At 39.5% G+C, this 23,659-nt stretch overlaps 1 protein-coding gene across 1 annotated transcript in view; it reads left to right on the top strand.

Annotated features, from left to right (window-relative positions):
- SDK1 (sidekick cell adhesion molecule 1) overlaps positions 1 to 23,659 on the top strand; it is a 983,203-nt gene that overhangs the window by 772,266 nt on the left and 187,278 nt on the right. The gene's annotated exons all lie outside the window — the stretch shown is intronic.

Genomic DNA, 23,659 nt, shown 5'->3' on the forward strand with positions numbered 1-23,659 from the left:
GCTCTTAGCAGTAATAAATAGACCCTCTCTTAATGCAACTTCACTTATCCTACAGCAGCCCAAATCCTTGCCCAGGGAAGTAATTTTTCCACAAAATCTGAAATCCTTTTTCATTCAGCAATGTACACCCTCTCCTGATTCACAGGTGTGATTTTATTTGCTTAGGCATTTTTACTGCCACCAGGCCTTGACCTTTTTCAAATGATAAGGTTTCCAACTGCCCACTTCTCTCCCCAAATCATGCCTGAGACCTAATGTTCCTTGATATTACATGCTGTTATTATCATCTCTTATTGATTGGCTGTCCGTTATCATCTGTAAGTCCATAAATCCTCTTTATAAATTAAGTGCAGTCAGTTCTGCTTGCACAGTGACTAGAAGAAATATTTAAAATGCAGGACAGCCAGGAAGGATCTGTCCATCTGCAAGTAATTCTTGATTACTCATTTGAAAAGGAAAATAGCTGAAAACCTGGACAATTAATGTTTGTTTTAATTAGTCTATTTAATAAAATAACAGTAAGCTGAGAAACACTTAAAATGACTACTATTGCTATGAATAATCCCCTAATACTGTTAACTGTGACTGCTTCATTTTATTACCGGTACATTTGAGTTCTGCGTAGGGCAGAGGGAAGCAGATCTCAACCTAATTGAGAAAGGCTTTAAGGCTTTAGAGTTTGGCTTTTATTCATTTGGCACTGGGGAGCCATTAAAGGTTTAAGAACTATGAGTGATATGATCAAAATGCTATATTAGGAAGACGAAGATGGATCTGCTGGTGAGTGGGCAGGCAAGATGGGAGAGGAGCAGAGTGTGGCGACAGCAACTCCCCAGACAAAAGAGCAATAATTGCCTATGAAGTATGCCTTCCCTCAGCTCTGATGGCTGGCAAGGAGAAGGGATAGGGATATACATGGGGTGGTGCATTATCATTTTCAGAACAGTTTACATGTATCACCTCGGTTATGCTACACAGCAGTCCTGTAAGGGAGTACCGTGAAGTTCCAACAGCACTCGTCCAGTGCTTCCTGTGCAGTAGGACTAGTTATAAAAATAGGAATGGGGCCCAGACCCTTTCTCAAATTGCTCACAGTTTGTAGGATAGAACAGGGCAAGTTTCATTCTTAATCACTTATGCATAAGGAAACTGAGTATTAGCTAGCTTGAATTTAGTTGTTCTGAACTTCCATGGCCAACAAATGGCAGAAACAGCACTAATATCCAGTCTTCTGAGTCAAGAACATGTTCTCCGAGCGACGTAGGCAGCCTCTGATGTCAGTGGGACTTCAGAGGAGATTTTGGTGTGGTTAGTGATAGACTGGCTGCCCGGCCTAGCAGGCCATGGTAGGGGGTTCAGTTAGAGACTGTGGCATGATAGGTGGGCTTCGGCCTCTGTATCCAAGTAATTTCTCTGGATGGAGAAATCACTGAAGTATGCTTTTGCTCCTTGAAAGGATTTGTTTTCCTCATATGGGTGAGAACCTGACTTCAGCTAGCTTTTTGGCTTAATCTGGTTCATCATCTCTCCTTTTTTCTTTTTAACTATTCATAAGCTAAAGTCTGTGCATAATGCTGCATGTGCAGTTTTCCATCACATCTCAGCTTCCGTTGCTGGGCTGTCTTTCCCTTGCCTGGGTGTTCAATGCCTGGTGCTGCCACACAGAGCCGGAGCACTCCCGGGACACTCAGTGGACAAGGTTGTAATTCATATCTGCACTCACTGCAGGGCATTTCTTCTTACACACTCTTGAGGAATTCCTTGTATGTTCCTCTCCTAGGCCTCGTGTAAAGACTTCCTCAGTGTGCACTCAGGAAACACAGATGGATCTGTCCTCCCTTTGACGGGCTCAGCCTTTTCCTCTCTGCACGTTTCAGACATCCTGTGTGCTCTGTGGGATTGTAAAAGCCCCTGGGGAACTCTCCCCTGAGCTTGCTGGGATTTAGTACTTTGTCTCCTGTTGTCTTTCCAGACCCTGACCCCAGCCCTAAACCCATTCCTGGGCCACTGGAAAGAATTTCTCAGGCTTGTGACAGCCTCAGAGACTTCCCCAGGAAGCACCCACTCACCCTGACCCTCCTTTGTTCCAGGTACATGCTTCAAGGTACATGCTTGAGCCCCAGGACAAATTGGGGGTGATAACACTTATTGACCACAAAGTTGGGACACTGTCCCTTGGACATCGCCATGGCACTGACCCCAAGCCAGGCTCAGGCACTTGGCTGGCATCAGGAGGGGCCCACAGCCGAGGGATAGCAGTTGGCCCCACAGTTCCGGATGCCTCAGGGTGCATCACTGTGCTCAACCGTCCCTGCTTTTCATAAGCCTCCCAGTTGGCCACACCAACAAAGTGAAGCAAGCATGTTAATTCTGTCCTTTAATCAACATTCCCACCCAGGGTAGGACAGAAACAGGAGAGGATGTTAGGCCACCAAGTCTAACAGAGTGCAAGGAAGGTGCAGGAAGGACAGGGACAGCACTAGTCTGGATCTGGAGGGGAGGACTTAATGACCTGGATGAAAAGGGATCTACCTAGAAGGTGACACACCAGGAAGAAAAGTGACAGGAGGAGACAATGATGGAGACTGAGGCATGGGAGAGAGATTTTCACACATATACACATTCACAGGTCTTTTTGTATACATGGCCTCGAAAGACCCCTTTCCTGGGAGTCCATCCAGGCCTGATCCTTAGTATTCACTGCTTATGTGTCTTCAAGAAGCACATTTAACTTCCTGAGCCTCAAGTTTTTTGTTTATAACATTGTGACATTTCTGTCTGCTCTGACTACTTCAAGAGCAGCTATGAAAGGAAAACCAGACAATACATGTGAAGAGGAGGCTTTAAAAATCCTGAGATATATAAATATCTGCGTATTGTTGTTATCTGTATTTGTTTTTCCACTATAACGACTAGTATCTACTACAGTATTTGAGTGTTTCTATAATAGCTTTTGTACAGAAAGAGATTTAGGGTCAATCTCTCTGCCCATTTAAGTAAAATCGAACACAGACATTCAAGAATTGATGTGAGCACCTACTATGTGCTCAGACGCCTAATATGTTATCAACCTTGGGACCTATAGTCTAGCCTGGGAGATAAGACTGACATTCATGAAATAAGAACATGAACTAGAAAAGAAATCAGCCTCGCTCATTTATCCACAGGTCAGTACTATAAGCACGCTTTAAAGATTCCCCAGTAAGGACCCTTAGAGGAATATGCATAGACACGTGGAAGGTGTTGGGAAAATAGAATAGTTTGGTCAGGGCCTTCGCCTGGGGTCCAGTTGGGTGTGGTTCAGTACGTCTATTGAAAGCAAATTATGTATGTGTGGAGTTAGTGCACATGTGCGCCAATGTATTTTTTTTAGTTTTGTTGCTATTTTGTGTTCATTAGAGAAAGAGAGAGAGAGAGAGACCTGTGTGAAGGGGTCTGGTGACCCAGCCTGGCGTGTGTGGGGCCTGGTGACCCAGCCTGGCATGTGAAGGGTTTGTGACCCAGTCTAGGAACAGGCTTGAGGGGTCTGGGAGCTCCAGACCCAGTCCTGGCTCAACAGTTGGCCCAGTCGGTGCAGGATTACCGGCAGGTAAAAGAGCCTGACAACTGGCGTGGTTGAGTAGCTTTACAATTGGTGTTGAAAAAAGGATTAGCAGACCTCCACACAAGGCCACCCCGAAGAGGAGCTTATTGTCATCTACATGGTGGGGCCCTTTCAGAGTTTGCAGCAGTCTGTATTGGTTAGGAATGGTGTCCAGCTGCTAGAAACAGATTCAACATAGCAGTGTAAACAAAACAGAGGCGTGTTTTTCTTTTTCTCACATCAGAAGAGCAGGCAGTGGGCAGTGGGTGGTGCAGAATTGTAGTGGCAGAGTAAGAACCCATCTGTCTTTTTGCTTTGCCATCTTTAGCATTTGCCTCATGGTCACAAGCTGGCTACTGCAATGCCAGCTATCACGTCCACATTCTAGAAGGCAAAAGAGAAGGCAGCACAGGGCTGTGCCTCTTGGCCAAGTATGCCTGCCTTTAAGGAACTTTCATGGAAGTTCCACTTGCTGCTGACTTTTTATAATTTCTGGAATTATCTTTGCATAGGAGAGACTGGAATATGGTCTTTCAGCTGGACACATTTCTGTCCATTGTGAAGGAAGAAAGGGGAAATGAATATTGGAGGGACAGCTAGCAGCTTCTGTCTCACTTTCTAAGGTGACTCTTGCTGCAGAGTCAAACCCTAGACATAAAATGCATCTCATGGCCTGCCTCATACAGAATGCCTCACGATACTTCATAATCCTCTGTGTTGGAATTAGCAGAAACTGCAAGTTCCCAGCACCTCCAGGCCATGACTTCCCACAGGATCCCCTGGGGGCCCCTCAGGCCCAGGCCCAGGCCCTAAGCTCCTCCAGGGCTGTTTGGGCAACAGCTGAGCAATGCTTGTTTGCTGCTGGGAATCCCACTCAGTGCATTTGAAGTATCCCACGGCTATTAGCACTGATCGTTGAGAAAGTCTGAAGGCCTGAGTAGGTCCTTGAAGCTAAAAAGGGAGTAATTAAAATGCCTGTATGTTAAAGGAGAAAAGAATAATTCATAAAATTAATTATTTGTCAGTCTAATTTGGAAAATTATTGGAATGTGTGGAAACATAATTCGGCAGTCTATCAGGAGTTCATGAGAAAAGCAGGAAATACTCAGCCTGGGGACAAATAAGGTTTCAGCCCAACTAGCCTAATTTTTTCTTCTTCCGTCAGCCAGGTAGCAAGCTTGATCCATCAGGGGAAGTGAGATGTAATTTATTTTGACTTTAGTAAGGCTCTTGGATTCAGCTTCTCTTGAGAAAGTATCAGAATGCTGGGGAAAGGTGGTGTAGCTCACACTACCGTTAGGTGGGTGTGGAACTTGTCACACGGGCCTTCTCAAAGAGAACTTATGAATGATGCAGTGTTTGCCCGGGTGAGGAGAGGGAAGGGCACACAGATGCTCTTGCTGGTGCCAGCAGCAGGAGCGCAGCAATAGGAAAGCTGTTTGTCCGGCGGCGGGGGGCGGGGGTGGGCACAGCAGCTCATTCTCGTAGAGCACAAATTTTTGGTCACAAGTGTGTTTCCTTCAAGGAAGCTTCTTAAGGAAGATAAGCATGTCATTCCTACCTTGAGCTCAACACAGTGTGGTGTCTATCCCTGAAGTAATTTGAGCCCACGACTCACCTACCACACACCCCATTTTTCTTTTCAATCCCATTTGTTATAGAGATATATTAAAAATGTACAATTTGTCCACTCTGGTTCTTTACAAGTTCTCGGCATGGACCAGTACCTTGTACATACAGGAATTACTTAGTATAAACTTTCTAACTTCCCTGACTTTTCATATTCCACCTTCATCCACCACCCCCCATTATCTTGTCTGCCAATCCCATTTAATAGATTTTATTAACAATGCCTCCATGACATTTTCTGCTCAAGGCATTTTAAAATGAAACATATTAACGTACAAATTGAGCAGCAAAGCTCTAATACTGTTTCAGCCAAGTGAACTTTCCGAGGGGTGAGAGGAAATGTTGATTCTGTCACAGAAGCTGTGGCCTGAAATTCCAACATATTTGGAAGCCGCTTGTCAGATTTTAATTATTATTACCCAGAATGAAATGGAAAAGTACTTAAATTTACTTGAGAATTTAAAATTGCTTCCAGAAATCAATATGCTTTTGGTTTCAAGTGAAAAAAACTGTAGAGTGTAAGTTCTGCATAACTAAATGTCCAGTATAATTAGGAGCATTTTTCTTACTGCCAATGTCTACTTCAGCAACTTTCTAATCATTTAGTATGGGAGGGAAAGTACTGTAGTCATTTGAAGCAATCAGGAGTTCAAATTCGATGCTGATTCAGTGTTTGGTTCACAAATTTAGCTTTGTTAGAAATTATTCAAACAACCATGAAATAATGTGACCATGAAGTTCTCAGGTGAACCTGAGTGTGGGATATTATACACTGTTAGAATATGAAATATAATAGGTTATGTTTATAAACCCATGTTGATTAGCAAACTTTTTTATTCATTTTTAAAGTGCATCCATTAAGATGCAGATGTTGATTTTTCTATAAAGGGTCCAAAACCAAATTATTCTGTAAATCACTTTTGCATGCTAAGATTTTACTTTTTTTCCTGGTATTATTTCTTTATTATTTTTCTTCTTGTAACAGGTGTATTTGTGCTATAATAATTTATTCTGGTTTCAGAACATTACCTTATAATGAAAGAGAAATATTTCATATTTAAAAAGAAATGGAAAAAAACATTTGGTTATCCACATTTCTAAAACATTAGTAAAAGCTCCTAAACGTTCACTTGGGCTTTGAAAGGTTTTTTAAAGTAAGGATTATAAATGAACACTCTGTTGGCAAGCCCCGTTCTTATCTCCTCTTGGGAAATTCTCACTGTGGCATTAAATGACATTGCACAAAAGATTTGTTTCTCAATCCCTAAGACTTTCTAGACCTTAGGCTGTACCTACAGAATGGGATAATGTTCCAAATTCTTCCAGCATTACCTAAAACACTAAGTAAAAGCTGAACAAAATAGGTATGGGATGTTCCATTAGGTATGAGTTTAATTTGGTCTTTAGAGCTTATGGGAAAGGAAATGATAGGAAACTAGCGTTTTAGGGAAAGCCACTATACACCAGTTTTTGTGATACTGTGCTGTGCACTTAGATTCATTATCTTATTTCATTCATCTCCCAACAGTCGTGTGAGACAGGCTTACTGTCTCTATTTACAGAGGAAAATAAGGAAGCTCAGAGAGGGTACTAACTTTCCCAAAGTCACAAGACTATAAAATACTGGAATTTAAACCTAGGTCTGCTGGCCTTCCAAGCCCATGACCTTTCAGCTATAACCTGCCATCACTAGAATTCGCTTTTTATTTTTCATTCTGCATATATCAAGCACAGACAAAAATTGCTGCCAGATTTTCAGTGCACCTTGTATATACGATAGAAAAGAAGTGAGGTCACATCTCACTTATGTCCACATAGCAGGTGGGTTTGCAGTGGCTTTTGGACATTTTTGACTGCAATGCACAACAACAAAAAAAATCTCTTTTACATTGAAACCCACTAGGCACACACTCAACTGAAACAAAAGGTTCATGTAACAATAGTTATGCTCCCAGTGTATGATGTTCTTTGACATTTTCTATTCTATTCCATTCTGTTTCATTCTTTCATTCTTTAAAAAATGCTGGTGTGACTACTGAATTGATTTCCTGATCTGCTAATGCATTTGTGACCTACAGTTTGAAAAATATTGAATTTGAGCAGCACAGAGTGTTTGGTTTGACTGATCTTGTGTCCCTTTCAGAAAAAGCTCCCACTGGACCTAGAGTTCACCAGGGTTAGCATTGTGAAGCCTGTCTTGTACATCCAATTATATAAGACAGAACGGGGGTCTCAGTGGGGATGTAAGCAGGTACTGACAGCCTCGGCACAGAGCTAAGATTTGGGGCTGGAGGAGATGGGATGGGGTTCCAGCATCTGTATCTGTGCAGATGTCCTTGTGTGAGAGAAAGGGTTCCTGGGACTTGCCCTTCAGCTGCCAGTGGAAGATACATGAAAAGTAATAGCAATCTTAAATTATTGTAACTATCACATTAAACCTGTCTTTCCTACTAAACTGGGAACTCTTTAAGGGCAGGGGCCGTGTCTGATTTGCCTTTTTTATATCTGTATCCCCAGAACCAAACACAATGCCTGACATGAAGATAAACAAAGCATTAGTACATACCTGAGTAAAGACAACATGCTTATTTGTTTCTATTTCAATGTCCAATGCTATGCCAATTTAATCTCCATATTCAGTGTGATACTCTACCTTTTGTCCTGACTCTTCTTGCTGTCTTGAAAACTCAAAGGAAAGCAGCTCTGAGCCCTGTGATGTGTAGATTGGGCTCTTAGTATCTTTTCTGCATCATGATATTCAAAAGCAAACCTTCCTGAGTGCGTGTTCCCCACACTGAACTTGGCTTTGCCTGGGGATCTGAACTCAGAATCTTTCCTCCCCCTACTCTGCTGAAAACGCTGAGTGCAGGACTGCAGCCTAGCAGGTACGTTGGGAAATTATGTACATGAAAGTGTTAGTAGCTTGACCAGGAGGTATGCTACTCGATGTCCTGGAAACTCAAGGCAGTGACACTGGTCCTAAATGTGCCCATGAACATGTGTGTGTGGAAATGCTACTTACCTGCAAGGCTGGCATGGAGAGCAGATCATTGTAAGAACAGAAAAGAAACCACAAATGTGCAATTTTCACATACGTGAAGAAAACAGAAAGATTGGATGCATTAGAAAAGGGGGTTTGGGGCCGGCCTGTGGCTCACTCGGGAGAGTGTGGTGCTGATAACACCAAGGCCATGGGTTCGGATCCCATATAGGGATGGCCGGTTAGCTCACTGGGTGAGCGTGGTGCTGACAACACCAAGTCAAGGGTTAAGATCCCCTTACCGGTCATCTTTTTTTTTAAAAAAAAAAAAAGGGAGGGGGAGTTTGGATGAGAGAAAGGAGGAAACACCAACTTGGCAAAGCCAAAGTGCTGCAGAACCAACAGAAAGCCAGATTGAGCTTCTGCCCTTGGCTGGTCTCAGTCCCTTGTTTTGGAAGTTCAGCATTTGGCACAAAATACTTTTCAGGAATAAAACCGATATCTCAAGAATTGAAATATTCCTCTTCTATCTTCTCATCCCCAACCTGCTACAGATTCAGAGGAGCGGGCTAAGGAGGACCAGGTCAGCAAACAGCCTGCCCACTGCCTGCTTCCTGTGCCCCCCTGTGTTGTACCCGCCTAGCCTAAAAACTGGCCCCAAATACTTCTCCTCAATGCCTGGCAATAAAGAATTGAAAAAAGTTCATAAAGGGACACCCAAAACTTTTTAAGTGTTAAAGTCTTTTCTTATAAAGTCCGTAAAAATATATTTGAGCTTATTTGTCAAAGATTTGTAATCCTAATAATGTGTTAGAAATGTTTAATGCAGTGAGAACATTCAGGTGTATCAAAACTGCAAGAACCATAGCAACACAAGAGCTCAGCCATAGCCTATAATGATCTGGAATTAATGATAACACGCAGCACACAAATTGTAATATATACATCCACCCCGTAGTGTGTAGCCAGTAATTCTTCCAAGTAATGAGCTTGCTTCTGTCATGTTTGAAAGGCATATACATTTAATTCTGTGGGATTACCTATAGAAATAGATGCCCATGAATCCCCATTAAGTTCTGGTTAGAAACTTCAGTCTCTAATATTTGAAATCATATACTTTTAAGATAATAAAAAACAGGGTGTGCAATTTTGGCAAAGATAAATATAGTCCCAAAGAAAAGAAAAATAAAGACCCATGCCCTCTTCCATGGTGTAGAGATATCGCTGGGAAGCAGCTGCCAGCCAGCAGCGCTATTCCCAGCGCCTCGCATGCGGTGGACTGTGACAAGCTCTCACTGTAGAATGCAGGCAGAAGTGGTGAGACTGTTTTATAGGCAAAAGTGATTCCAAAACCAGTGAAAGGAGATTGGAGCCAGCAGGTGGGCTCTGAATGGTCACATGCAAGGCTGCCCACCATCCAGGAAAATGACATTGCACTTGAGGGAAATAAAAGATGTAATTTTATATTGTTAAGGTAAGAAATTTTATGGTTTATCTGTAACAGATAAGATAGTGTTACTTTAATAAATACAACTGAGCATGTTTGAATATAAAGATTATGTTGGACAATGCACTATAATTTCATTCTGTGCTAAATTCAACTAATTTTACAGCATTATCAGTGGGCCACTTAGCATCTTTAGGTTTGGTTTGCACCAGTCTAATAGGGGATTATAAACAGGATGCAGAAGTAAATTATTTCCTACCACAAAGGGCTGAATACCCATGTCCGCCTGTCCCAGAAGGCCCCATGAATTTCTCTGCTGGCACCTCACAATGTTATTTATTAATTTTATTTGACATGTGGCACGTCTCTAAAACATCATATAACTCCATGGTCAGCACAGGTTTCTTTTGATTAACCATTATTTTAAACTGTTTCTCCCATTTATGTAGATTGAAGAGAAGATGAATTGTGATGATGGACTAGAATTTATTCAAGGGTGTTGCAAATAAGGTTTACATTATCTTCATGATATTGTTTGACTTGAATGAAATATCAAAAAAAAAAAAAAAACAGTGTGTGTCTCTCTTTAGCTGTATGCCATGGTTCAGGAAAATTACCTGCCTGACACAGTTACAGATTCTGTGGGCTCTAAATAGCAGCAGGCATTTCTGGTAGAAAAGGCAGAGAAGAGTTTTGTGGGATCCGGAGTGGGGTTTTCTGTCAACCAAGTAATTAGGCTCTAGATAGAATAAAAGTAATAACCAAGGGAAGAATGCAGGGAGGGAGGGGGAGAGTGGCAGTGAAAAAAGAAAGGAGGAATCAAGTAAGTAGGCAGGATAGAAGAAAGGGAGGAAGGAGGAAATAAGGAAGAAGGAAAAGGAACACTAAACAGTGGTTCTCAAAGGTGGTCCATGGACCAGCAGTGTCAGCATCACCTGGGAACTTGATAGAAATGCAGATTCTTGGGCCCCACCCCAAACCCACTGAATCAGAAACTCTGAGGGCAGGGCCTAACCACTTGTGTTTCAACAAGCCCTCCAGATGATTCTGATGCATGTTCTAATTTGAGAACCTCCTCTAGAGGTTGGCGGGTAGAAGATTGTAACCCCCAGGATTCAAAATCATGAGCTCCTGCCAACTACTCATATAATAGAGGAGGACATGTGCCCATGGAGGATCAGTCCAGTCTACTGGAGAGAAATAATAGTCCACATGAACAGCTGCACATGATATGTGAGATTACATGTGCAGATGAATGTAGGAGTAGTGGTACCTCCCAGAAAAAAAAAAAAAAAAACCTCAACTGTTATCTAGAAACTCTGATGGTTGGGTAAGAGGCTAGAGTCTTCCTAGCGCTAAAGGTCATGACTTTGGGCAAAAAAGGAAAATATGGGTGTTGATTGATTGGCAACTTAAGAGGATTGAATTGTTTGGACCAAGGTTGACCACTGATAATACACACATGTTTGGAAGATACTACAATTTTAGAACAGTTTCTGTCCCACATTTATATCCCCAGCCCTTTGGAAGAAAGTAAGGCTAGGATAGCCACAATTATTCAAGCCAAGCAGCCTGTCCATATTCCCAAATCTTTTTCTTCTGGTTTTGATCTGGCTCTCTGTCAAGATGAATGGGATTCTTGTTAGAACAATAGGTCTCTGACAAGGGGTGGAGTTTCTTTCAAAACAGATAGGAAGAGCACATTCAACAGAAACTCTGCTGAAAAATGAGAGATAGAGAGGAAATGCCTAGATGAAGCTGTAAAACACTCAATAGAGGGCAGGACTATGGGTTTCACTAAAAAGAAGGAAGCCTAGAGAATCATGGCCCTATAACTCTCAGAAAGCAATCACTAGGAGTCATGTTTGGTTCATTCAGAATGAGTTACAACCTGTGAACTTCATTTCCTTTTTGGTGAGGGTTACAGAGTCAATAGACTAAAATATCATGACTTTGGAAAAGAAAGGAAGAAGAAATCTGTAACTTGATTTTCATTCATTCATTCATTCATTCAATAAGCACCCTATAGATAAGATGGCGAAATATGGATTGGGTGATAAAGTAATTAGATAGATTCGTAGGGTTGAGCTGTTCCCCCAAAATGCGATGTTCTTGATTGACTAGTGCTTGGAGGATGGTTCCATTCTCATAATCCAGCATCCTTCTGGGCTTTTCTTGGTCAAGACTTCTGTCAGTGACTGGGAGGGAGTGGAGAAGGCATGCCTATCAAGTATGCAGGTGTATAACTGAGGGGAGTAGTTTATTTATTTTATCCCATAATCAGAAATCAAAAAGAAATAGCTCTGTGAGATTGATGGTTGAAATCAACAAATTGAAATATAAAAGGGATAAGCCAAAATACTGCATTTAGATGCAAACAACCAAGGATTTAACAAGAGGAAGGGGATACACTACTTGTCAATTTTTACCATAAAAAGACTTGGGGCTTTTAGACCCAAGGAGAGCTATGACCATGACCTTCATCTAAATGACCAGCTTGCAGATCAAGGCAGATCATAATGCCATGCAGTCCTGTGCTGGCTGCATGCCACTTGGATCGTTGAGGCCAGCTCCAGTTTCCTGAGCATGAGGGATGGTGAGGAAACCCAGGCTTCTCAGAGGAAGATAACCAGAATGGGCAGTGTCTGGTCAATCCTGTCACATGAGAAACAGAGGAGAGAAGTAGGGTGCTTATTTGGCCTGCAGTAGTAAAGCCTGGCTGGGTATTTTTGTGATTGTCAAATAGTCTCACAGCTATATGCATGTGTAAGGAATGGTTTACACCAGAGATGGAGTGGGAATCAATGGCAGAAGTTGCAAAAGGAAAGGTTTTTTTAGTTCAGCATAAGGAAAATACCCTTTACAACTGGAGCAAGTGTAAGCAGCTTGACTTAAGATACAGGAAAGTTGGTTGAAGAAGTTCTGCCACAGTAGCTGAATGGCCACCTGCTGGGATGCTGTGGGCGGGACTCCTGCATGGACAAGTTGGTAAGCCAGATGACCTCAGGGGGTACCTGCAACTCCTCCTTCTCCAGGCTGCAAAATTCTATCTAGACATCATCAGTCGGGCTGCTTATGAGTCCCTTGGCTCTATGAAGCTTCACAGAAGAAGCATTCTTTACCAAACTCTGGTTATAATTTCATAGAACAAAAAAACCATGATGATTGAGTTGAATATATGTATTTGAGTTTGCATTCACACCTGCATATACCCAGTCTGTAGTACTCTTCTTACTGCATTTTCAGCTGGCAGTTTCTACTTATACTTAAAGATTTGGCACAGGAACTATCTCCTCCATAGGGTCTTCTTTAAGGAAATAGAGCTGACCTTTGTTGTAGCACTTATACAGAATTATAAGAGTCTGCTTCCCCCTCTAGACTCTGAGCTCTATGAAGGCAGGGATCTTGAACCTAGATTCATTATATAAATATAAGAGAGGACCTGGTTTGAGTAGGCCCATATACATGTGTAGATATACATGTATACACACATATACAGATACAGGTATACATATACAGGAACATGTACACACATACACATCTACATATCTACACACATATACATGCATACACATACACACATATATATAAAAGTATACATATATATTTATGTGCACATGCATACACATATACGAAGGTACATCAGAGAGTTTGTTGAAAAATAGGATGAAAAGGTAATACAAATCCTTCCATGAACTTTTCAAAGTATGCTTAAGTATATCTACACACACTTACATGTACACGTACACATATAAATATACATATACACACATATATAACCATACATTGCATGTATGTGTGCATACACACATGTGCACATACATGTGTACATGCACACATACACATATGCACACATATTACAGACATACTTCACAGATATTGCGGGTTTAGTTCCAGACCACTGGAATAAAGTGAAAATCACAGTAAAGCAAGTTATACACATTTTTTGGTTTCCCCGTGCATGTAACAGTTATGTTTACACTATAATGTAGTCTATTAAGTGTGCAATAGCATTATATCTAAAAAATGTACATCACTAAATTTAAAAATATTTTATTGCTAAAAAAAAGGCTAACAGTAATCTGAGCCTTCAGCGAGTCATAATCTTTTTGCTGGTGGGGGGTCTTGCCTCTGTGTTGATGGCTGCTGACTGATCAGGCTGATGGTTGCTGAAAGCAGGGGTGGCTGTGCAAATTTCTTAAAACAAGACAACAGTGAAGTTTGCCACATCAATTGACTCTTCCTTTCAGGGAAGATTTCTCTGCAGCATGTGATGCTGTTTGATAGCATTTTACCCACAATAGAACTTCCTTCAGAATTGGAGAAAATCCTCTCAAATCCTCATGCTGCTTTATCAATTAGGTTTATGTGATATTCTAGATTCTTTGTTGTCATTTCAACAGTGTTCACAGCATCTTCACCAGGAGTAGATTCCATCTCAAGAAACCACTTTGCTCATCCATCAGAAACAACTCCTCATCTGTTCAAGTTTTGTCATGAGATTGCAGCAATTCTGTCACAACTTCAGGCTCCACTTCTAATTCTAGTTCTCTTGCTATTTCCACCACATCTTCTTCCAGTCCTCAAAGTCATCCATGAGGGTTGGAATAAACGTCTTCCAAAATCCTGTTAATGTTGGTATTTTTACCTCTTCCCATGAATCACAAATGTTCTTAATGACATCTACAATGGTGAATCCTAATTTACTTTGCCTGGATCTATCAGAAGAATCACTATCTATGGCAGTATTAGCCTTACAAAATATATTTATCAAAGAATAAGACTTGAGAGTTGAAATTACTCCTTGATCCATCAGCTGCAGAATGGAATGGATGTTGTATTCGCAGACATGAAAACAACATTAATCTCTTTGTACATTTCCCTCAGAGCTCTTGGGTGACCAGGTGCATTGTCGAATAAGCAGTAATATTTTGAAAGGAATCTTCTTTTTTTTTTTTTTGAGCAGTAGATCTCAACAGTGGGCCTAAAATATTCAGTAAACCATGCTGCAAACAGATGTGCTGTCATCCAGGCTTTATTTAGTATAATGGTTAAGGGCCCTATGATTTTCAGAATGGTAAATGAGCATTGGCTTCAACTTAAAGTCACCAGTGGCATTAGCCCCTAACAAGTCAGCCTGTCCTTTGAAGCTTTGAAGCTGGGTATTGACTTCTCCTCTCTATGAAAGTCCTAGGTGTCATCTTCTTCTAGTATAAGGCTCTTTTATCTACATTGACCATCTGTTGTTTAGTGTAGCAACCTTCAGCTAGATCTTCTGGACAACTTCTGCAGCTTCTGCATCAGCACTTGCTGCTTCACCTTGCACTTTCATGTTATGGGGACAGCTTCTTTCCTTCAACCTCATGAACCATCCTCTGCTAGCTTCAAACTTTCCTTCAGCAGCTTCCTCACCTCTGTCAGCCTTCATAGAGTTGAAGAGAGTTTAGGCCTTGTCCTGAGTAGGCTTTGGCTTAAGGGAATGTTGTGGCTGGCTTGATTTTCTATCCAGAGCACTCAAACATTCTCCATATCAGCAATACGGCTGTTTTGCTTTCTCATTATTCACGTGTTTGCAGGAGTAGCTCTTTTGGTTTCCTTCAAGAACTTTTTCTTTCAGGCCGGCCCCGTGGCACACTCGGGAGAGTACAGCGCTTGGGAGCACAGCAGCGCTCTGGCTGAGCGCGGTGCGGGCGACACCAAGCCAAGGATGGCGATCCCCTACCGGTCACAAAAAAGACAAAAAAAAAAAAAAAAAAAGAACTTTTTCTTTCTATTCACCATGGCTAATTGGCACAAGAGGCCTAGTATTCAGCCTGTCTCGGCTTTTGACAGCATGCCTTCTTCACTAAACTTAATCATTTCTAGTGTTACCAAACCAAGTGGGTTCTGTTTGCTTGAGCACCATGGAAAGCCAATCACTGAAGCATGTGTCTTTGCAGTAGAGAAAGGTTTATTCACAAGGCAGTCATGCGAGAAGGTGAGAGATTTGCATCTCAGATCCACCTTTCCCATTATGGGTCCATTTATTGGGGAGTGGTTAGGGGCAAGGCGAGGCATGAGAGATCATGATTGGCTAAAGCATTTGAAGGAGTCCTTCAGTGATCTGTGCAGGCTCAAGCCATCTGCATGTTCTGAAGATGGCAACTTTAGCAGGATCTGGTGGTGGAGCCCTTGGCTCTCTGACATCAAAAGGTCAGACATTCACACGGGCTTAGTAGAAAGGTCTGCTGGCTCAACCAGCCTAGCCCAGTTTGTGTTGGACCAAGCTGACTCCAACACACACATACACACATATACACACACTTACATATATTCATAAGCATATTTGTAGCATATATGTGTAGATACACCATCACAGAACTGAAGCCAAGTTTACTGATTGTATCAATAAACATAATGAACTTAATTCACCTATAAAAATAAAAATATTTCCAGATTGGCTAACAAAGCAAAATTTAACACTATGCTGTAAACAAGAGATATCTAAAAGGAAGAGATTTTAGAAGATTAAAAAGTGAAAAGATGGACCACATTTTTAAAGGCAAATACAAATGAAAAGAAAACAGGGATCATAATCTTGATACCTGTCCACTAACCTATATAAAAAAAATTTTTTTAAAGACAAAGGAGAGCATTTTATAATGCTAAAAGCTAAAATCCACAATGAAGAAATAATCATTTATGCACCTAGGAGCACAGCAATAACTTTCATAAAGCAGAAACTATAGGAGATGCAAAGAAAAAAGAGACACTGATATAAGGAGACTTTAACATGCCTCTTTCAATCAAAGGCAAATTATAGACAAAAACTAAAATTACTAACTGTAGAATACCTAAACAACACAGTACATATGTTAGAAATTATAGATGTATACCCAACTCTGAACCCTGGTAATAGAGAATACACCTTATTTACAAGTGCACAGGGAACATTTATGAAACTGATCGTGTCTTAGGCCACAAAAAAATACCTACAATTCCAAAGAATGAAAAGATTGCATCAAAGAAAAAAGTTACAGTCTAGTTTCACTTTATGAGTATTGATGAAAAAATGCTAAAAATTATCAAATAAAACCCAACAGCACATTAAAAAATAGTAGATCATATCCAAGTGGGATTTATTCCAAGAATGCAGTTTTGACATTTGTCAATATTTAACACTCTTCTGTAGTAAAAACATATAATAAAATAGGACTTTTTAAAAATATTTTTTCCTTTTTTTTATTGGTTATGAAGATTCGTGAGATACAAAGCATGATTGTCATCCCTCATGCCCATGATATGAGGGCCAAATTCAGACTAGCAGCATACCCATTGCCACAAATTGCATTTGTAACCCATGTACCCCACCCAATTATTCCCAACCTCCCTCTTCCTCCCCCTCCCCCCACCTCCACTTTGTAGCCCAAGAAATGTTCTGTCCCTCTGCAAGTTCAACGCACTACTGTGGTCTTTCTTTCTTTCCTTCTTTCTCTCTTAGCTCCCACATATGAGTGAGTACATGTGGTATTTATCCCTCTGTGCTTTGCTTATTTCACTCAACATAAGTTTCTCCAGGCTCATCTGTGTTATTGCAAATGGGAGTATTTCATTCTTTTTTATGGCAGAATAGTATTCCATTTTGTATATATACCACAGTTTCCTTATCTAATCATCCATCGATGGACATTTAAGTTGGTTTCATATCTTGGCTATTGTAAATAGAGCTGTGATGAACATGGGAGTGCAGATATCCCTTCAACATGATGGGTATATACCCATTCCTTTCCATTCCTCTGGGTATATACCCAGAAATGGGGTTGCTGGATTGTATAGAAGATCTATCTGTAGTTGTTTGAGAAACCTCCATACTGTTTTCCATAGTGGTTACTAATTTACAGTCCCACCGACAATGTAGGAGTGTTCCCTCCTCTCCATACCCTTGCCAGCATTTGTTATTCACCGTCTTTTTGATTATAGCCAGTCTAACTGGGGTGAGGTGGTATCTCAATGTAGTTTTAATTTGCATTTCCCTGATGACTTGTGATGCTGAACATTTTTTCATGTACCTGTTGGCCATTTGTATGTCTTCCATTGAAAAATGTCTGGTCAGCTCCTTTGCCCATTTTTTAATTGGTTTTTTTTTTTTTTTTTTTACTGCATAATTGCTTGAGTTCCTTATATATTATGGATACTAATCCCTTGTTGGATGCATAGTTAGCAAAAATTTTCTCCCACTCTGCAGGTTGTCGTTTCACTCTTGATTGTTTCCTTTGCTGTGCAGAAGCTTTTTAATTTGATAAAGTCCCATTTGTTTATTTTTTCTTTTACTCCTTGTGCTTTCGGACTCATGTTCATAAAGTCTGTGACCAGACCTAGTTGCTGAAGTGTTTCACCTGTATTTTCCCTTAGTAATATTACAGTTTCAGGTAACATGGTAAACTATGTATGTACCTCAAGCTCCCAAGTCTGTTTTCTCTATTTACTTAACTGGAAAACACTACAGGCATTCTTGCTAAGGGAGGAACCATAAGCTGCCCATAATCTCCTCTGTTATTTAATATTGAAGTGTGAGCCAAAGCAGTAGACAAGAGAAAGCAATTAGAGGTTTAAGGCCTGAAAAGGAAGTGATTAAACTATCTTTATTTGCATATAATAAGATTTGATATCTAGAAACTACTGTAAACAATAAAAACTTAGCAAACTAGCAAATTATAAAATCAGCATATGAAAAGCAATTGAGTTCTTATGCACAAACAACACACAGCTAAAACTTATAATCATGGAGAAGATCTCATTTAGAATAGCAAAATAACATTAGAATAGGAAAAAAAAAAAAAGAAAGAAAGAAACCTGGGGGTAAACTTAACAAGAAATGGACAACATATATGAGGAAAACTACAGACACTCCTGAAAATTATAAAAGTAGATGAAAACAAATGGGTAGACATACCACGTTCCTGAACAAGAAGACTCAATATCACAACGATGTTAGTGCTCCTGTGCTAATGCAGAATTGCCACATGATTCCAATAAAAAGACAGCACTGTCAGCTTTTCCTTTCTGGAGCTAGAAAACTTAAAGTTCATTTGTGAAAACAAATGGGCAAGAATAGCCAGGAAAACCTGAAAGAAAAAAGCAGTGAAGATGGAATATTCCTTTAGGTACTGAAACATATTATAAAGTTCTGTAATTAAAACAGTGTAGTATTGGTGCATGAATAGAAGTTTCATGGAAAAGCACAGAAAACCCAGAAATGGATTCTACATAGAAATTTAGTATACAATAGCGGTGACATCTTGAATGACTGAATAAAGATTGACCTTTTGATAAATATTATTGGAATAAGTGAATACCTATATGAAAAAAATATGAAACTGGATCCATTCTCTTTATCATATGTAAGCATACATTCCAGCTGAATTAGAGATATCAATATGAAAAATATGAAACCATGCAAATACTAGAAGAAAAAAAATAGTGAATTCCCCTAAAACCTAGAAGTGAGGAAAACTTTTCTATGACTCAAAATCTAGAAGCAATAAATGCTTTCATTGGATTAATAAGTTTGATTATATGGAATTTTAAAAAGCTAAAATATTCTTTTATGCAAAAAAGTCAAATGAACAAAAAGAAAAAAAAAACCCAAAAGGCAAATTAGTGGAAATAGTTGCAGCTTACATCCCAGAAAAATGTTTACTATCTCTATATCAAGAGCCTCTAAAATAGAGAAGAAAAAGACCAACAACCAAAAGAAAAATGGACAAGAAATGTGAAAAGAGAGTTAACGAAAATGCAAATGGTCCTTAACCACATGAAAATATGCTTAGCTTTCCAATAAAAGCAGAAATACAAATTGAAGTTACACAGAGACAATATTTCTCACCTATCAGTTTGGTAAAAATTCAAAAGTTTGACAGTAATCTATGATAAGGTGGCAGGGGCGTGGTGAATAGGCGTTCTCACTCACTGCTACCGGGGATGCAGTGTGGTATACCCCTAATTAATTCAATCAGAGTACATCAATGGATGCTATAATTAGAGAGGAAAAGGTTGGTGAGGAACAGGATATACACAGAGTACCTCCTCACAAAATACATGTGTGTATATATATGTATATTACAAAGGAAAAAGAATAACTTTACTGTGGAGAATCCTAACAGCAGGTGATTAAAGTTAGCATCATAATTAATGAGGCAAATCAGAATGGTGTACCACTGGATCGATGCAATGAAAAGAACATAGCCTTGCTGTGTGCTATTCCTACCTAAGATGCAAGCTAAGCCTAATTAAGAAGAAACGTCAGACAGACTCAAACTGAGAGACAGTGCACAGGAAATTGGACTGCAATATCCAAAAATGTCAAGGTTAGGAAAGTCAAGAAAAAATTGAAGAACTGCTCCAGATTGAAGACGACTAATGGGACGTGACATCTAAATGCAGCGTATGATCTGGATTGGATCCTATTGCTACAGAAGACATTATGGGGAAAATAGGAGCAATTTTAGATTAGATGGCAGTGATCTATCTGTGTTGATGTTCTGGTTTGATGGCTATATTATGGTTATGTGGTGAATGTTCTTGTTTCTGGGAATTACATACTTCAGTATTTGGAGGTGATGGAGCTCATGTTAGTAGCTCACTTTCAAACAGTTTTGAAAAAAGTCTTTATACATTTGAAATTCTTTGTAAATTTGAAATATTTCAAAATTAAATTATCTTTAGCATTTAAAAGAGTCTCTAATTCTTTTTCATTTAAAACAGGCAAAAATTGATATAGCCCCTAATGGAGGAGAATTTGGCAATAATTGGCTAAATGGTATACCCTCCAGCACACCAACGTTACTTTTAGGAATTTAATCCAAAGATACACTTGCAAACAGATTAAAAGGCACATGTACAAGACTATTCATTGTAACACTATTTGTTATAGCAAGAGACCAGAGTCTACAAAAATGCCCATCATTAAGAGACTGGTTGAATAAACTATGGTATAGCCACATGATGGAGTCTTATATGACTGTAACAAAGAAAGAGGAATATTTCTAGAACTATAGCTGAAGGGAAAAGGAGCGTCCCGAAATAGAAATTAGACTTCTCTGAATATACTTTGTAGAATTGAATTCGAAACTATATAAATATATTTTATCTATTCATAAAAGTAAATTTATTTTTAAACATTTGTAAATGAATTTCTTGAAGGCAAAATTAAACAAATGAACACAATTGTACATTGAATTGGTGGCATAACCAAAAGGAAAGTAATTATTTCAAGTAACTTTAAAAGATAGAAATTTGATTGTACATCCTAGCAGAATATACTCTAAGGACAAAAAACAAAAACAAAAACATCTCTAAAAAATAAAGGTCCTAAACTGTTTTCAGCAGTCATATCATTGATGGTAGTGTTGGATTTGTTTCTTTAAGGCAATTGTATGAATATTGTGGAGCTAAAGCAAAGAAGTAATTATGTTGGTGTCGTTGGGAACTGAGATTTTCAGCACAGTTGAAACTCTAAATCTGAACTGGGAATATGATGATTTTATCTTTAAAAAAATGATTTCTTGTAAAAAAGGCCTAGATATAAGTACCAACCCCATAGCACTGAGCTTCCCAGTACTGCAAAAATAAATAGGCTTTCTTAGATAAATGGATGATTCCACGTGAGAAGCAGATAACGTACATGTGAGCCTAGAACATCTTGTCATTCCAGAAATCAAAGAAGATGTCAAATATTAATTTGGGGCTTGTCAAAAAGACTCACATGCCAACCTAAAGAGGCTTCTACTAGTTAAAGATGGGAAAATTTGAAAATCAATAATAACAACAAATGCAATGGATTGAAATGCTTCAAATATGTTACGATGTGTAGATTAATAACAATGCTTTCTAAAAAGCCTCATTGGTCATCTTTGGAGAACACTAGGAAGACTATTAAATACTGAATTTGTGTAAAACTTCCAAATCAAAAGTCTCTTCAGTATTTTGGGTGATAAACTGGAGCTTGATTGATGAACATAACTTTTTCCACATCTGGCTTTATTCTTGAGATGGCTCCATTCAAAACTTTTAATGATAATCTCTTCAAATACCTAAAAGTTACTATTGACAAAAAAGGTTTTGCACAAGCAGGAAGTCACAAATGCTGGGAGATTATCTATTGCTTTTTCCCCAGTTGAGAGAAACTTCTTTCTTGCCATTAACCAGAATTCAGATAATCCAATCTCTTTAAATTATACTTTAAGGGTGCAATGTTTCTTTAGGTTAATGGTTTTTTCTTTTATTTCTTTGACAAAAATAATGTTGATTATTTTCAGTGATAATGTGGGTGGATTTGGAATCTGATCAGAGGTTTTTAATATCAAGTTTTACAAAATAATGGGCATTTCTATAGACCTACACGTATTCTGCTCTTCCAGTCCTAATAATTTTTCTTTAAGTTTCAAATACTGACACCTTTAGAATTATAAAGTTAATTATATATCACTAGTGAATAATTTTTAACTCTATAACATAATTGAATTTTTGCTTTGAATCCATGTTTTACACATACATGTTAGTATATGCTGTGGTCTAAAAGTTTGTGTCCCCCCAACATTCTTATGCTCAAATCCTAACCCCCAAGGTGTTGTATTAGGACGTGGGGCCTCCGGGAAGTGATTAAATCATGAGGCTCTGCCCTCATGATTGGGATTAGTGTCTTTAGGAAAGAGACCTCTGAGAGCTAGCTAGTCCTTTCTGTCATACGAGTTATGGTTAGGAGGCAGGCCCTCACCAGACACCAAATTTGTCTTGATCTTGGACATCCCAGCTTCCAGAACTGATGTTTGTTGTTTATCTGCCACCCAATCTGTGATATTTTCGTTATAGCAGCCTGAACTAAGATTGTTTACTTTCACAAATTCTTGACAGTTATCTATTGCATTCACTCAGTTTCTCAAAAATGTCGGTAAGGAACCATTTTTGATGCCAATAACCCATCCTTCAACAAATCTTAAAAGTGAGATCCCCCCTCAGCAAAAATAATAACAACGCTGGTAACAATAATGCTTTGTCCAGCTCACAGATTCTTGCAAAACTCTTTGGGGCAGCCGATACACTTCAATATGAAAATGAAATAGGAAATAGGTAAGTTTCCACTTTTGAAAAATACTGGTAGAAGATGCATGGATAGTGTGTCATGACCCAGACAGACTTAGTACAGAAGATCATTAAATCACACAAGTTTACACTGAAGTTTGGTATTCAGCATGAGTGTGAATCTTTCAAAAGGACTTCTTTTTTTTTTTTTTACCAGAAGTGGTATTCTGATTCCATATCTTTCACAAAGCAAAAATTAGGTGGGACTGTAGTGTCTTGGATTTTATTAGATTTGCTGTTCTGATAACATCATATAATGAGGAATTCAGTTCTATAGGCCACCTTTTAGACAGGAGACCTCTGTGAATACAACAATGGATTTTTCAGTTCCCAGATTTTTCAGGTTAAATTTTGCTATCAAATCTTTTTACCATTCTGTCGGCATTTATATCCAAAACTTACAATTTTTTTTCTAATATTTTGTTTATTCCAAAGAGTCTGTGTAGTTTTGACCATTTCATCCCCAGTAGCTTGTCTGGTATGCAGTGAATACTGTGGTGACTCCATCTGGATCAGTTCTTCTGGGTGACACACCTGTCCCCTGTGCTGGGCTCATAGCTGTGACCCTCGCTGAGAACTGCCTAACCCAAGAAGACACCCCTTCCCATGGTTCAGCCTGTGGCTAATGGCTGGCTGCTGTGACCATAGGAAAGCTCAGTCCCCTTTCCTCAATTGAGGACAAGGTGAAGGGACACCTCTACTCCAGAGCTCCCCATAGGATCAACGGAGACCCCAATTGCTGCCATACTGCCAGGCAGCTTCTTCTTGTGCCCAGTCATGACCTTTCCACTACCTTACAGGTGTCTCTACTGAGCCCCAATAAACCTTTACTCACCACTCTTCATGCCCAGAGTCTGTGTCCAGGGCAAACAATTGAAAACAGGTATATTTTCTGTACCAT

The sequence above is a fragment of the Cynocephalus volans genome, chromosome 3 (assembly GCF_027409185.1).
Source record: "Cynocephalus volans isolate mCynVol1 chromosome 3, mCynVol1.pri, whole genome shotgun sequence".
Taxonomy (NCBI): domain Eukaryota; kingdom Metazoa; phylum Chordata; class Mammalia; order Dermoptera; family Cynocephalidae; genus Cynocephalus; species Cynocephalus volans.